Source organism: Tamandua tetradactyla, chromosome 20, assembly GCF_023851605.1.
Source record: "Tamandua tetradactyla isolate mTamTet1 chromosome 20, mTamTet1.pri, whole genome shotgun sequence".
In the NCBI taxonomy this organism is placed as follows: Eukaryota; Metazoa; Chordata; class Mammalia; order Pilosa; family Myrmecophagidae; genus Tamandua; species Tamandua tetradactyla.
Window position 1 is genome coordinate 42,898,781 of NC_135346.1, and position 14,266 is coordinate 42,913,046.

The following is a 14,266-nucleotide window of genomic DNA, read 5'->3' on the forward strand; positions in this document are numbered from 1 at the left end:
TTTGTGCATACACAGTGCTAGTATCCAAAGGAAAGAACAATTTCAAGGAGCTTGCCACAAAGTTTGATGGTTTGATTATGTGCTATTGTTTAATAATTTTACTAAGCTGTGATTTTGACAGCCTAATGCTTTCTGCCCCAGAAAAATCGATGGCAATCATTGTCTTAAATCCTGGAGAATCTGGACTACATTCTTCTTTCTGACCCCATGTGTTGTTAGTTAGCATGTGGAAAAACACTGGGGGAGAAACTGCAAAGCAGCATTACCATAACATAATAACCATTTGGACAGCAGTTTTACCAGGCTAGATGTGTTACAGATTCAGAAAGGTACTATGCAAATAAACTTATCCACAATTCCTAAAATTAATTTCCTTCTTTCTCAGTTTTTACAAAATGAATTCATAGGTTTTCTTCTTTGTACAACTTGCATGTTTTTGTTCTAGCTGCACATATAAAATCCCATAATTTAGTTACTATTCTTGGATTTTCTTTCTTTCTTTTTTTTTTTTTTTGGTGGTAAGGTTTATCGACTTTTTTTCCAGCTCAAAATTTCACATTTATCCACATGCTAATGTAACAGTGCCTCAGTGTATGTAGTTCACTTTTCTAGGGACTTTGATTTTTCAGAAACCAATAACTTAATAAGCCCAGAATGCCCCAATTCCTACCCCCATCTGCAACTGTGGAAAATAAATAAGTCAAAATAAAGGCATTCAGTGGCAATTATTTTACTCACAGAAGAACCACTACATCCTCATACCAAACCTATTACTCACTCATATTTTAAATTGAGTTCAAATTACCTCTTTCTTTGTGTGTGTTTGGGGGGTGGGTTGCACGGTTCAGGAATTGTACCCCAGTCTCCCGCATGGAAGGAGGGCATTCTAACCACTAAACTACCCATGCATCCTCTTTTTTTTTTTTTTTTTTTTTTAACTGAGCGTGGATGAAAGGAGTAGAAGATGGAGACTTTTGATTCAGATAAATCAGAAATAGAAGTGACAGTGCATAGAAAGCAGTGAGACAGAAGAATGTACAAATCAGCTTCAAAATTACGGGCCCATTGTGCATCAGTGTGCACGCTGGCTGTTACAAAAGTAAAGCAGTGCAGCTCTAAGCACCCAGCGTCGTGAGTGCATTGCAGTAAGTCAGGAGACCTGGAGAATAAGTCATTTACTTCTCTAAGCTTCAATTTCTACCTCTTTATAATCAGGGGATTTGATTAGATAATTTTCAAAATCCTTTAGCAATGTCAAATTCTATTACTTTATAACAACTTTACAATGTGTTTGCAGTGCCATTCTTTTAAAATTTCGGAAAAAGTATGTGACCCCTTTTAAAATATTTCTACACAAAGTGATCAAACTAAATAAAAGTGGTTTGGGCTTAATGATAACAAATTCCAGTTATTTAGCACAAGCCACGCATTTTTCTAATCACTTCCACATATTATTTGATTTACTCTTTGCAGCAAGCCTATAAAGAGGATTCTACTGATGTACCTTGTGCAAATGATGAAACTGAGGTTCAGACAGTTTATATAAATTGCACAGTAGCTCTCGACAAGATGAGATCCTGAATTCATTTCCGTCTTGTGCAAAACTTGATACTTCCTCTCAGATAACACAGTAAAGGTCCATATATTGTATGCATGCCTCTGCTTTATTCCTGGGCCACAGACAAACAGCATGGTTCTGGTTCTAAAAATGGGACACTTAGGTGATTCATTGGGAAGCAACATGCTTCTGCCCTTGGCGATATAGAGTTTGCTGTTGTGCAGGTGGCCTGAGTTCTGGTAAGAACATTCAAGTGATTAAATACGATTTCCGCCTCCTTGCCACAATGTGAATTCAGTACCCACTTATCACCAAGGGCTTACTGATGAATGGAGGTTTTGCCCTGGGTTGGAACATGGATATTTTTATCTGTTTATTTATCATTTATTTATTTTATAAACCCCGATTTCAAAGAATTTGGAGTAAAAAAGTATGCAAAGGGGCAGACCATGGTGGCTCAGCAGGCAGAGTTCACGCCTGCCATGCCAGTGACCCGGGTTCGATTCCTGGTGCCTGCTCATGAAAAAAAAAAAAGTATGCTAAGTATCCCCTTACTATCTTGACCAGTATTTTTTCTCCAAGCACCTATATAAGAATGGAAATAACAAGATGCACCATCTCATAGTAGCAAAGAACAGGAACTGTGAATGTGGTCCTGTAAAGCTAAACACTTTAAATGTCATCTAGACTAGTTACTTAAATACTCACAGCCTTGATTTTCTCATTTACAAATTGGGGTTAATAACAATACTTAGCTTACAGAATTGTGGTAAAGATTAAATGACTAAATTCATATATGTATTTAGAATAGCACCGGACACATAATGACTGATGAAAAATTCTCAGCTATTATTAGCTGCTGCTATCATTTACCAGCCCTGTGATAACTGGAGACATCTTCATGGTATGAATTGGAATTTATTTCTCTTTATTTTCCAGGTGTATGCTACAATGTCCAATAACTTTGTAGATGCCCCATAAATTTTGGTTGAATGGATGACATATTTCTACATGGTTCTATCTTTGATGCTCTAAGGGACCTAATATACCAGTTTCACTTATCAGTAAGGGTTATTATAGATAATATTATATACAAAGCAATCTAAATGCATTACCCAGTTAAGCCTTATAAAATCTATTGAGGAAAGCATTATTATGACCTTTACTTTTATTTTACAGGCAAGGAAAGAGGCTTTATAATGTGTTCACAGTCAGTAGAGAAGGGTAGAACCAGAATTTGAAGCCACATCAGTCTTGTGTATTTATTGTTGCTTCTCTCTGCTGGCCTACATATTATCAGCTAGTTTCTGAGAAAAGGTTTAAACACTCAGAAGCATTACACACACACACACACACACACACACACACATATATATATGTACTAGGTTGTAGAGGAGGCCTCTTAACAACCATTTCTCCCCAGTGAATAATGCACTATCTTTTCCTGAAAATGAGTCTACCTTAGATACTGAAAAACAATATGTGGGATGGAATAGATGAGAGTGGAATGGTCTTGCCATTGCCACAGGGATAACATAATAGGTCAGTTTTCTATTCTGTGCATTATTTGCACCCTTCATCTTTCTAGCAATTGCCCAACAGTAGCCTCTTTTCTCGCTTTTATTAGCAAAAACAAACTTAAGTCAAGCCATTTCGAAATTCTGTAGCCGGTCACCTGGAAATCACTTGGGGGAAGAGAGAAGCACCAACGTAGGCGGGAAATTATGAATTTAGTCCTGTCATGTTTCACCTCCATGCTTCTGTGCACTTAATTGTAAAATAAGGATACCCAAACTCTTTCACAATAATTGCAAAGATTGAAATTTAAATATAAAGATCCCTCTACATTGCCAGGCACGTATTAGGTGGTCAATAAATTATAGCATATTGTGAATAAGAATAATGATGAGTGTGGTACTTTATGTAAACCAAAATATCTATAGAATAAACAATATCAAAGAAAGTAAGGCTCATTTTCACATACTGCACAGCTATTTGTATTAATGTCAAGTGTGATCATCAGGTTTAAAATAGCACCAATGTAGTCAGGAGAATGCAGAACTCACACAAACTTCTCAAGCATGATGACCATAAATTATACATGATAAGCTCTCCCTTCTACAGATTGATTTCTAATTCAGTACCAACTATCTGTATTTGCTCTTCTTCTGAACTTATTTCTCCTCATTAATCTGAAATATAAACAGCCTTCATTCTCTCTAAGCACTTATTATGCACCTGGGATATGCTGGAATTTAAAACAAAATAAATGAATATTCAATCTCCTACAGATACTTAGTCTAGTGAAAGGAGAGAAACATAAACAGATCATTAGAATCCATGGAAAGAAGCGCTAATAGAGATATTTACAACACAATATGGCAGTTGTGAAGAAGACATGGTATCTGAGTGCCAGGCTCTGCTAGGGGCATCAAGTAACACAGGAAGAGAAGATTGATCATTGCCAACTTGGCTCACTCCCCAAATTTGTTCATTTTGTTTCCCAGTGGAAACTGCTGTAATAGAAAGGGAAGAGATATGGACATAAAATAGAAATATCAATAGGTTGATGCCTATATGTACCTCATTCATGGCCTATTCCAGGAGAGGGCAAACAGAAGGACAGTGGAAATATCAGAATCAAAGATATTCTTTCTAACAGTCCAAAGAGATGCATTCATCCAATAACTCTTAAGACAAAGAAGAACCTCATTCCGTCTCTAATGAGATAAACTTATAAGATAATCTATTTTTAAGCACATGGAAAAACATATGTGATATTATTGGAATACTTCATGATATTTTAGATAAAGAGGGAATTAGTGTTATAAATAAGCTCAAAGTAAAAATGAACATCTTTATTCACCTAGTAGTATTTGCTAGTTTACTCTCTCAAGGGAATATTATGCTGATTAATTGGATCATGACTAAAGAAGTGTTTATGGAAAAATGAAACACCCAAGGATTCTAAAGTATTAAGAAGATTTCACCACACTTTTCTCCAATTACTACACTTTTTGGGCCCAAATTGCAATAGCCTTTATTGATCCTTTAGGAAAAGGATCTCTTTCAAGTTATTTAGTGTTCTCTCTTTCAAGTTATTTAGTGTTCAAGGATCATGATGTATTCAGCCTACTCTCAAGAGCTCAGAAAATGGATTGATAAATTGACATACATACAAACAGATGGAGAGATAGATATATAGATGGATGGATAAATTGATGAAATACGTAGAATGATACAGTAAATGTGGCAAGATGCTAAAATTGGTAGATCTGCGTGTCTGGAAGGATAGGGATATCTTGGAGTTCTCTGGTGTTTGAATTACTTTTGTAACTGTCCTGTAAGTTTGAATGTATTTCCAAAATAAAAAGATTATAGACAAAAAATAAGAGGAAGAAGAAAATGATGCAAACTGTAGCTAATACCTAATATGTGCCAAGAACACAGCTGTGAATATTGTGTGACCTCTCACTTGATTCTGCTGAACAACCATATGAAGAAGTGGGTTTGGCAAATACTTCAAAGGAATCAGCAAAGTTTTAGACAGATATTAGAGAATCATAAGATAGACGGGAATCTTAGTGAGTAAGTAGTCAATACTTTTCTTTTTTTTTTTGAATGCTGTATGGCAGGGGTCATATTTCGTTCTTTTTCCGTGTGGGCATCCCATTATTGCAGCACCATTTGTTGAATTTTTGTTTGCTTGTTTGCTTGTTTGTTTGTTTTAGGGAAGTGCAGGGGCCTGGAATGGAACCCAGGGGTCCAGCATGGCCAGTGAGAATTCTACCACTGAACTATTCATGCACCCCCCAGCACTTCTCTTTTAAATGACAAAACTGAAACCCAGAATAATAAGATCTCTTGCCCAATGCAACACTATAGTTGACAGACTTTTTTTCCTTTTGTTTTTCCATTCAATTTTTCCATGTTTTTCTCTTCAGTTTGTGGCCACATCATGGATTAGGGTGCTCATAGAACCAGCAGAGTGTGTTTTCTTTTCAATATGTTAGAGGAATGTCATCTGGGACAGACAGTGTTTCTGACATTTGAAAACAAATATCATTTAGATTAATAGTGAGATACATGCAGCAACAATATCTGTTGCTTATCTACACTTATCTATAGCAAAACAAGTTTTTAACTAATAGATACTGATCAGGAGATGTCCATAATTAGAATCACAAGAGGTTGCTAGCTATGAATCCACCTACCGAAATGTAAAACACACTCTGGGATTTATTAGGAAAACAATGAATATGCATACTTTGTAAAGGTAAAAGTCATCGGTGCCTAATTAAGATAGCTAATCAGCTGCTTGGAGTTAAAAAAATCAGTAATATGAACTATTCTTGTAATGTAAGAAACTCAAGTCCAAATGTCATATTTACTATGATGCCACATGTAGAAAATCAGGTAAATTACTTTTTTAAAAATCGGCTGAATGGCTGAAAATATTCCTCCATTTTGATATGCGGCAAAATTCTTTCCTTTTTTCATTTTAGCATAAATTGCAGATTCCTTAGAAAAACTTTAATTATGCATGCCTGATTTCCATTTTAAATCAATTGAGTATTCATTTATGAAATCAGTTATTCAGAAAATAAGGCCAATAAGTTTTTAAAAAAATAGTTTTAAAGATTTAAATTAATGAACAGAGCAAGCAAATCTATACACTGCTGTACAGAATATTTCTTTCAAGCAATTATACCCGAAAGCTCATATTTCTCTAATTCAACTTACGTGCTTCCATGGGAAAAATAATTGATTAAAGTGTAACCTTTCTTCAAGATGTTTTTGATGTTTCTCTGCTTTTTGTTTATTTTCTTAAAAAAATCAGTCCAATTTTCAGATTATTTAGAAAGAATTTTGGAATGCAATATCAATGATTTTTAATAGTTGGTTATTTGTCTATTTCACAGGACTCAACAGATTCAGAGTCATTTGGGGATGGTTTTCAGTAACTCATAATTAATTAGTTTTTTCATTTCTAAATATCTGTAGATATTGCTTTCTCTCTCAATGTGTGTGTACATATATATATTTTTTATCTTTTTATTTTATTTTTTATTCATATATATATTTAGATAGAAAATATATATCACAGAATAAGTATATACTTTATATATACACATAAATGTATATATACATTTACACCATATTTGTATTATGTGTGTGTATGCTGTGCGTATATACACCATAGAGCAACCAAATTATATACATTAACCTGTCTCCAAATATTTAGAAATGATAAAATAATCTTCATACATATACATGCATACATATATTCAAATACTCTAGTTTGAATTTATACAAATTTAAAGGCCTCCTTTTTGATAAAAACCTCAATGTACATGGACAAATCTAACAATATTATAAGAAAAAATGATAAATTTCAGCAAGTTTAAACATAAAAGCAAAATAACATAGGTCTTTCTGCGGGTATAAGAAAGGTTATCTATTTCAGACACATTAATTGCATAAACTTTCTATTATCTCCATTATAATTGATAACATTGTATTATTGTTCTTATGTTTTATATATTTCTAAGCACATCAAATCTATTTTCTGAGTTGGTCCTTTTGGACCCCATGAAATTCATATGAGCAAGTATCATTAGCTCCACACTGTAGATGAGAAAATGGAGAGCGTAAGGTGGCCAGAGGATTTTGCAAAGGTTCCATAGGATGAACCATGTCTAGAATTTAATTGTGGTTCTCAGAGTTTAGTGATTACATAGCATTCTATTTCATGATATATATATATATATATATATATATATATATATATATAGTATGCTATATGACTGGGGTCACACTTCATTCTTTTTGCATGTAAACATCCTATTATTGCAGCACCATTTACATTTGTTTGTTTGGGGCAGGGGAAATGCATGGGCCAGGAAGTGAACTCGGGTCTTCCGCATGGCAGGCAAGAATTCTACCACTGAACTACTTGTGAACCCTCTATAATATTTTAATAAATGCTGAACCTGGACAAACATAAGTAGCTAATATAAAAAATGTGTTGCTATGGTTGAAATAAAATATAATGTTAGCTTAAAGCAGTACTTCAAGCTCTTTCATTTAGACTTAATTGGTAGGGATAGAGTTTTTTAAGGTTGCATTGAAGATCTAGTCTTAAAATTGATTTTGTCTGAGTGGGAAGTAAGTCTTTACTCCTCTACCTCTATTTTACTGGCAACAACATGAAACATGTTGGAAAGGCAAAGATAATGGAGATTTCCTTTTACATAAGTATTTTTCTCGGATTCCAAATGCTGCAAATTTGTTCACAGTCTCTTTGAAGAAGAAATAGGGAGCAGATATTATTTCAGCACTTCTATGGATTTTCAAAACTTTTTAGAGTATTTCTTCAAAACTAAATTTAAAATGTAGCTAGAATGTCTCTGTGTTCTGCAAACCCAAAGAGAGCAAGAATTTTATACCAACCCCCACTTATAGAGCTATGATGCAGATTTAAATCTGTTGCTCAAAACTCTTTTTCTTGAGCACTGCGGAAAATTGGGAAGGGAAAAAAACTCTATTAAAGCTAATTCTGCTTTTGTTTATTTATATATATATTAGAAATTATATGCTATGAAGTGGGGAATGTTTTTTAATTATAACAAATAATGTAAGAAATGCTGAAACATTCTAAAGGATGATTACAATGAGAGAATTAAAAAAATACTTTAAGTAATTTACAGGTATAATGTTAGTGGCCCTCTTCTATTTATGCTGCAGATATATTCAAAATTCTTTTTCCCATGAAGGCAAAAAAATTGCACATTGTGGATATGGCGTGTATACTCAAGGGCTAGATAAAACTGCCCTCATCATTGGTTACTGCTAATACTACTTACAGATTTCTATCTAATGTTTCAAAACAATGATTTATACTAACCCCATCTTTTAGTCTTATAGATAACTTAATCCATGGGGCAAATATTTTCACAGTGATCTAGAACTTACACTAAAAGAACTGAAGCGACAAAACCTTCCACTTTCTATTTTGAATTGCCCTTAACAATTGGGTGAGCATTTTTCTCTATTGACCAACATCTACAAATATCGCAAAAGGGTATTAAAGAAGAATTTCCATACTTTCATATCTCTTAAAGGCAGCTTAATGTTAATTTCTAATAATGGTATTTTGATAAATATAGCATATGAGAGTGTTTTCCTTAACAGCTTGGAAAACCAATCAACAAATCACCCCCATCCTATTTTTAACGTCATCTTTTCCTCATTTTCATTATTATTACCGAAGTTAAGAGTGGAAACTAGATAAACAGATAGCTAGATAGATATGGATAGATAACAGATAGGAATTAAGTACCCTGTTTTCTCAGTACCCTGATGACTTCAACAGTTTTAGTTTAATTTGTCTTAATTGAAATAATCTTATTATAATTCAAATTCTGGGCATTTCCTGAGGGAATATGATTAATACAGGATATTTGTGCTGCAGACAAAGTTTGTATTCCTACAACTTAATGATGCCACATAAAGGAAGCAATGTGAATAGCTACTTTTCTTTTTCAAAAGCAAAAAAAAGTTACCATTCAGGGTACTAAGTTGTTGTTGTTGTTTTTGTTTTCTTTGATAGCCTCATTTTTCTTGCTTGGAATATTAATGACTGTAGCCATAGCTCCCATGAACCGTCTTTCTCAAACTCAAGTTGAATTTCTTGGAAAAGGTAAAAAAAGATGAGATTAGAATGATCAGGACCCAAGATTCAATTCATCTTTGAAAAATATTATTTAGTGTTTCTGGCAGAGGTTTGTTTTACTGCATATATTGGCTGAAATCAGTTAATGAAATCAGTTAATATCTCTATCTTAATAATGTAGTCAAGTATTGAAAGATTTGCCTTTCCAATTTTACATGTGTATATGTCTCACTAGTGCAACCCTAGCAACTGTTGTTTGTCATTTTGCTATGATTCTAGTAATATATTGTATCTTTCCAAAGATTCATTTCAAATAAGTGTGAGGCAAAGGTTTTTAAAAAGACTTTGGCACAACACCATGTGGGCAGGGCTAAATTATAGAGAGCTATTAGAGTCTATAGGTTAACATTTATTTTGCCCTAAAATAAGCTGCAAATACCTTAGCTATGAACCTATTGCAAAGCATCAAGCTTTCAAGACAATACCTTTGTCACTGTACTCATGCATCTTTTTTTTTCACAATGAACCTATTGTGAAGCATCAAGCTTTCAAGAAAATACCTTTATCACTGTACTAGTACATCTTTTTTTTTCTTTTTGAAAAGAAAAGATGTAAAGTACTATGCGCTTAACTTTTCTGAAATTAAGATGTATGCAAAGGGGAAACAATATATGGATTTTGCTTTCAAAGTCAGTGTATAAAGCAAGAATCAAAAATAGTCTTTAATTCCTTAAAATGCCCATGATTAATATGTAAATAAAATCTTAATATGTCCAGTTATGTACAGTACATACTAAAAAGGGTCTTGTGATGAAAGTTACATAATCATTAAATATTAGAATCCCATGTCACAGGATTCTCATACTTTGAGTACATGGAAATGAGTGAGAAAATAGGAAATTCACTTCTGCCTCTTTAAGCTCACTTCAGCTCGTACTTCTAAGGGAATGGTCAATGGAATTATCTACTATATTTACAAAACTCTCTCTCTTTGTCTTTCTCTCCCCCTATTCCTCGTTTTCCTTCCTCCATCGCTAACTCTCTCTTTCACTTTCCTCCCTCAGCTGAAAAGGTAGGATTTCATTTGTGTAAATAAAATCTGATAATTGGAGAAACTAGAAGCATAGTGGCAGGAATCAAAACAGTACAATTGTTTCAGCACACCCACCCTGCATCAAACCTCTAGATTTAAGATCACCAGAAGAGATGCCAAGAAACTATGGGTAAATAATTAATTTCTTATATTTGTACTAGGTGCATAATAAACTAGACACAAGAAGAGGGTGATCCAAGAGATTGAAAGTCAAAACTATATATTTACACTCGTTCTTTCATTTGGTCATCTACTGGAAGAGGTGAAGAAGTCACAGAATTTGTTGAAACAGGTAATTGAAGCAGGGATTCTATTAGAATTGTTGGGTGAGGGCTGAAATGCAATTACTTAATAACATACTGGTAATTCTGAAATTTTAGCATATAATTCTCAAACATTTTTAAATTTTATTTATTTATTTTTTCAAACATTTTAAATTTATGTGTGGGATACTTTTAAATGGCAGATTTTGGAGGCACACATCTGAAGTGATAAACAAAATCAGAGCAGCATGAACATGTCATCATTAATCATTTTACATTCATCATTACGCCGTACAACAAAGCATTGAATAACTAAATCTGTCCTCTTGTAGCTGGTCACTTCTCTGGCCTGTGTTACTAAATACAATTGCTTCCTCCCCTGATGCCATTTTCCTATACAGTCAGGAGGCAAGTTTTTGAATATCTCATTTCATATACAATCTTGACTTTGCCATCAATTTGGGATTACAACTCTAAACTTTTACTTGTAACACGATTTATGCCCTCTTTATCCTGCTCCTTAGCCAAGTTCACCAGTTGTGCCAAAAATACATTTTACACATTGATCAGAATATGGTGTTATTCTTGTGGTAGATTCACACCACACAAGTTGAGAACAGATGATTCTTTATGCAAGTGAAATCCTCATTTATTCCAATTTATTGGCATTTATAGTGAAGTAGGCATGGACACCATTGGGGATGAGAACTTATCCTGAGGAATTGGGGGAAGAGGCTAGGTTGGTAGAGCTGTAGTGTAATAAATCTGTACTGGTACTATCAATTGATTTGCCTTCTGCTCTTAGAAAGATGCTGAAAAAATATGGCAGGTGGTAAGATGGGATAAGAACTTCTAGAAATCTCAAAATATGAGATGATAAAAGTTATATCTCTTGGAATGTTTACTACATAAACTTTAATAATAATTTAAAATGCTTAATAAAGACTATTTATCAATGGGACATTCATATATTGATAAACCAATTTACTATTGTAAATTGCCACAAGTTTTCTATAAGGAGAATATAATGAATGCTCCATTAATGAATTAGATCTATCCTGTTCCATGTACTAAAAATTAAATCTTTAACTGTAGCTGTTATCCTAAAATGTGTAATTCATATTTATTTGGGGAAATTTGACTGAAAGAATGTGGTTGGTGGTGTGGTTCAAGGTAAAATTATTCCTACTACTATCCCCCAAAAAATGATCATCAACAATAATTCACCCTCTGAGATCAATATCATCATGGGTAATTCTATTAAAAATACATCATTGCAAGAAAAAAAAATCAAATTTTAGCCTAAAAATCATTGGTAGTCCCTACGCCACTCTTCAAAAATGCATGGGCACATATGGAGTAAGAAAAAGCATAGTCTTTATTCTAAAAATGTAATAGAAAGGGATATATATCAAGATTGAAATTTGTATATAAAACGAAAGGGTTTTTCTTAGCCTTTTACACAAAGAATCAGGATAGCAAATGAAGATTTTCAAGCGTCTAATTTTAAGGTACCACCTAAAGACAAACAAACAAAAGCAATGAAGCTGCAGTGTAAAAATTAACAGGTTCTGGAGATATGTAAACATGAGGTAAAATAGTGCTTTATACATCAGAAGTTGTTGGGAAATGATATATTTTAAGTAACTTTCATTTAAAAATACATTTCTTTTCTCATTTGGATGAAAAATTTTCCAAAATACACTTAATCATGTTAACCAGTATAGCAGACACCATTTAGGATTTTCTTGAGGTCTCATCATTTCTATGAATACTGATTTTTCTATTTCTCCATAATATGTGCAAGATCTTGAAATCTGTTGAGATATGTTAGTAGGGCTGTTTTCTTTATACTAAGACCCTCCAAATTGCTTTATTTTGGAGCAATTCATTCATGCTCTTGGCTGTTCTATTCAATGAGCAAGCATTTATTTAATGCCACTAGGTTAAGAATGGTGCTAGACACTGAGGGTGCAAAGATTGAAATAAAAAAAGATATTTGTCCTGCCCTTAGGGGGTGGCAAAGGAGAACATACAAAAGTACAATACAGGGTAACTTAAATACAGAGCTATTTACAGAACATAAATTGTTACTATATATATGTGTATATATACTATATATAAATGTGCTATATTAGTATTATGCAATTTAAATATATTAAACCATATATATATAGCTTACTATTATACTATGCACATTAGAGTATTATACTATGCACATTAGAGGCAGGGCAGAGATCAGTTAGAGGGGGCCAAAACAGAAGTGGGAACATCAGTCAAATAACTGTTATCCATAAGAGAAGACAATTTTCAGAATTCAAGTGTGTAGAAATATAACAGGCATTAAACTAAAAAGATCTGGTGAGTGAATGTGAAAAGAAAAGATAAGGAGGGATTTAGGATGGTGCCCACGTGTTTAGATTATACAACTGAGGAATGCCAGTTGTGTTTGCTTTCACTGAGGAAGGAACAATAGGAAGAAAAGCACACTTTGGAGTAGAAAAATTGTGCTCTTTTTGGATATCAGAAGCTTGAGATATTTGAGGGCTATCCAGGTTTAGTTGTCTAAGAGACTGTTATACACCCAGTGAAGAGTTCAAAAGATAAATCTAGGTTTAGGAATTTGTAAGTGTCTATTTGAAGTTATACACCAAGAGTTAATTTTACCATGGAGAATGAAAGAAGGAAGATGAAAATAGAATTGTGGGGATGAAGAGTAGCTTTTATATTATACTAATGTATAACTTGAGCTATAGGAGGACAGTTGGCGTATCATAATGTCCAGAAATTTAAGAGCAGAATTTTAAGAAGGAGAGAATGTTAAACTATTTCAAACTTCCTGAAAGGAGGAAGTTTGAAAGATATGCTATCATGATTTTTTTAAATTAGATTAAGCAACACATAAGGGTCGTTCACCACCTAATGAAAGCATATATCCATGGAGTATTACAGGTGCACCCACAGCTGCAGTGAATGAGAGAGGAAATGAGTAACCGGAGCAGTGGGTGCATATAATTCTATCAAAGCCATAGTTCTAGGACACAGGTGAGGAAGTTTGAGGACGAAACTTCTGCACTGAAGATGCCTGCTAAGTCTGTATATTACCGTGGCTCTTTCTCCAATTTGTCCACGTGAAAGATGCAAAGCATAGTCAAAATATAATTAGCTTAGGATCCATGTACCAAAGGCTATAGGTGGATTTCATTTAAAAAAAAAAAAAAAGAGGAAACATTATAACAAACAGTAGGCAGATGGAAAAAGAAAATTAAAACAAAAAGTCCATGAGAAAGAATAGCTCAAGCCAATATTTTCCAGTTTGGCAAATGTTTTTTTTTTTTTTTTAATGTGAACTCTTTGGTACAAGAATCTCAAAGAAAATGGGCAAATGACCAAAGAATGGAGGAGTTAAAGGATAACAAAAGGCACTGGAAAGTGAGCTGGCTGCAATTAGGAATATGAAATTCATACAAAAATAAAAGCCAGAGAAAAAGTAAAAAGTAAAAAAGACATTACTATTGAAAGCAATGTTGGTAATACAGAGGTACATCTTGGGAAAATTACAGAAAAACCAAATGGTATAGAACAGACACCTTACTAGTGTTTGGAGAAGAAGCTATAGATATAAATGAGACAAGGAGATTGAAATATGCGTATTTGATATTCTTGAGGAAGAGTGT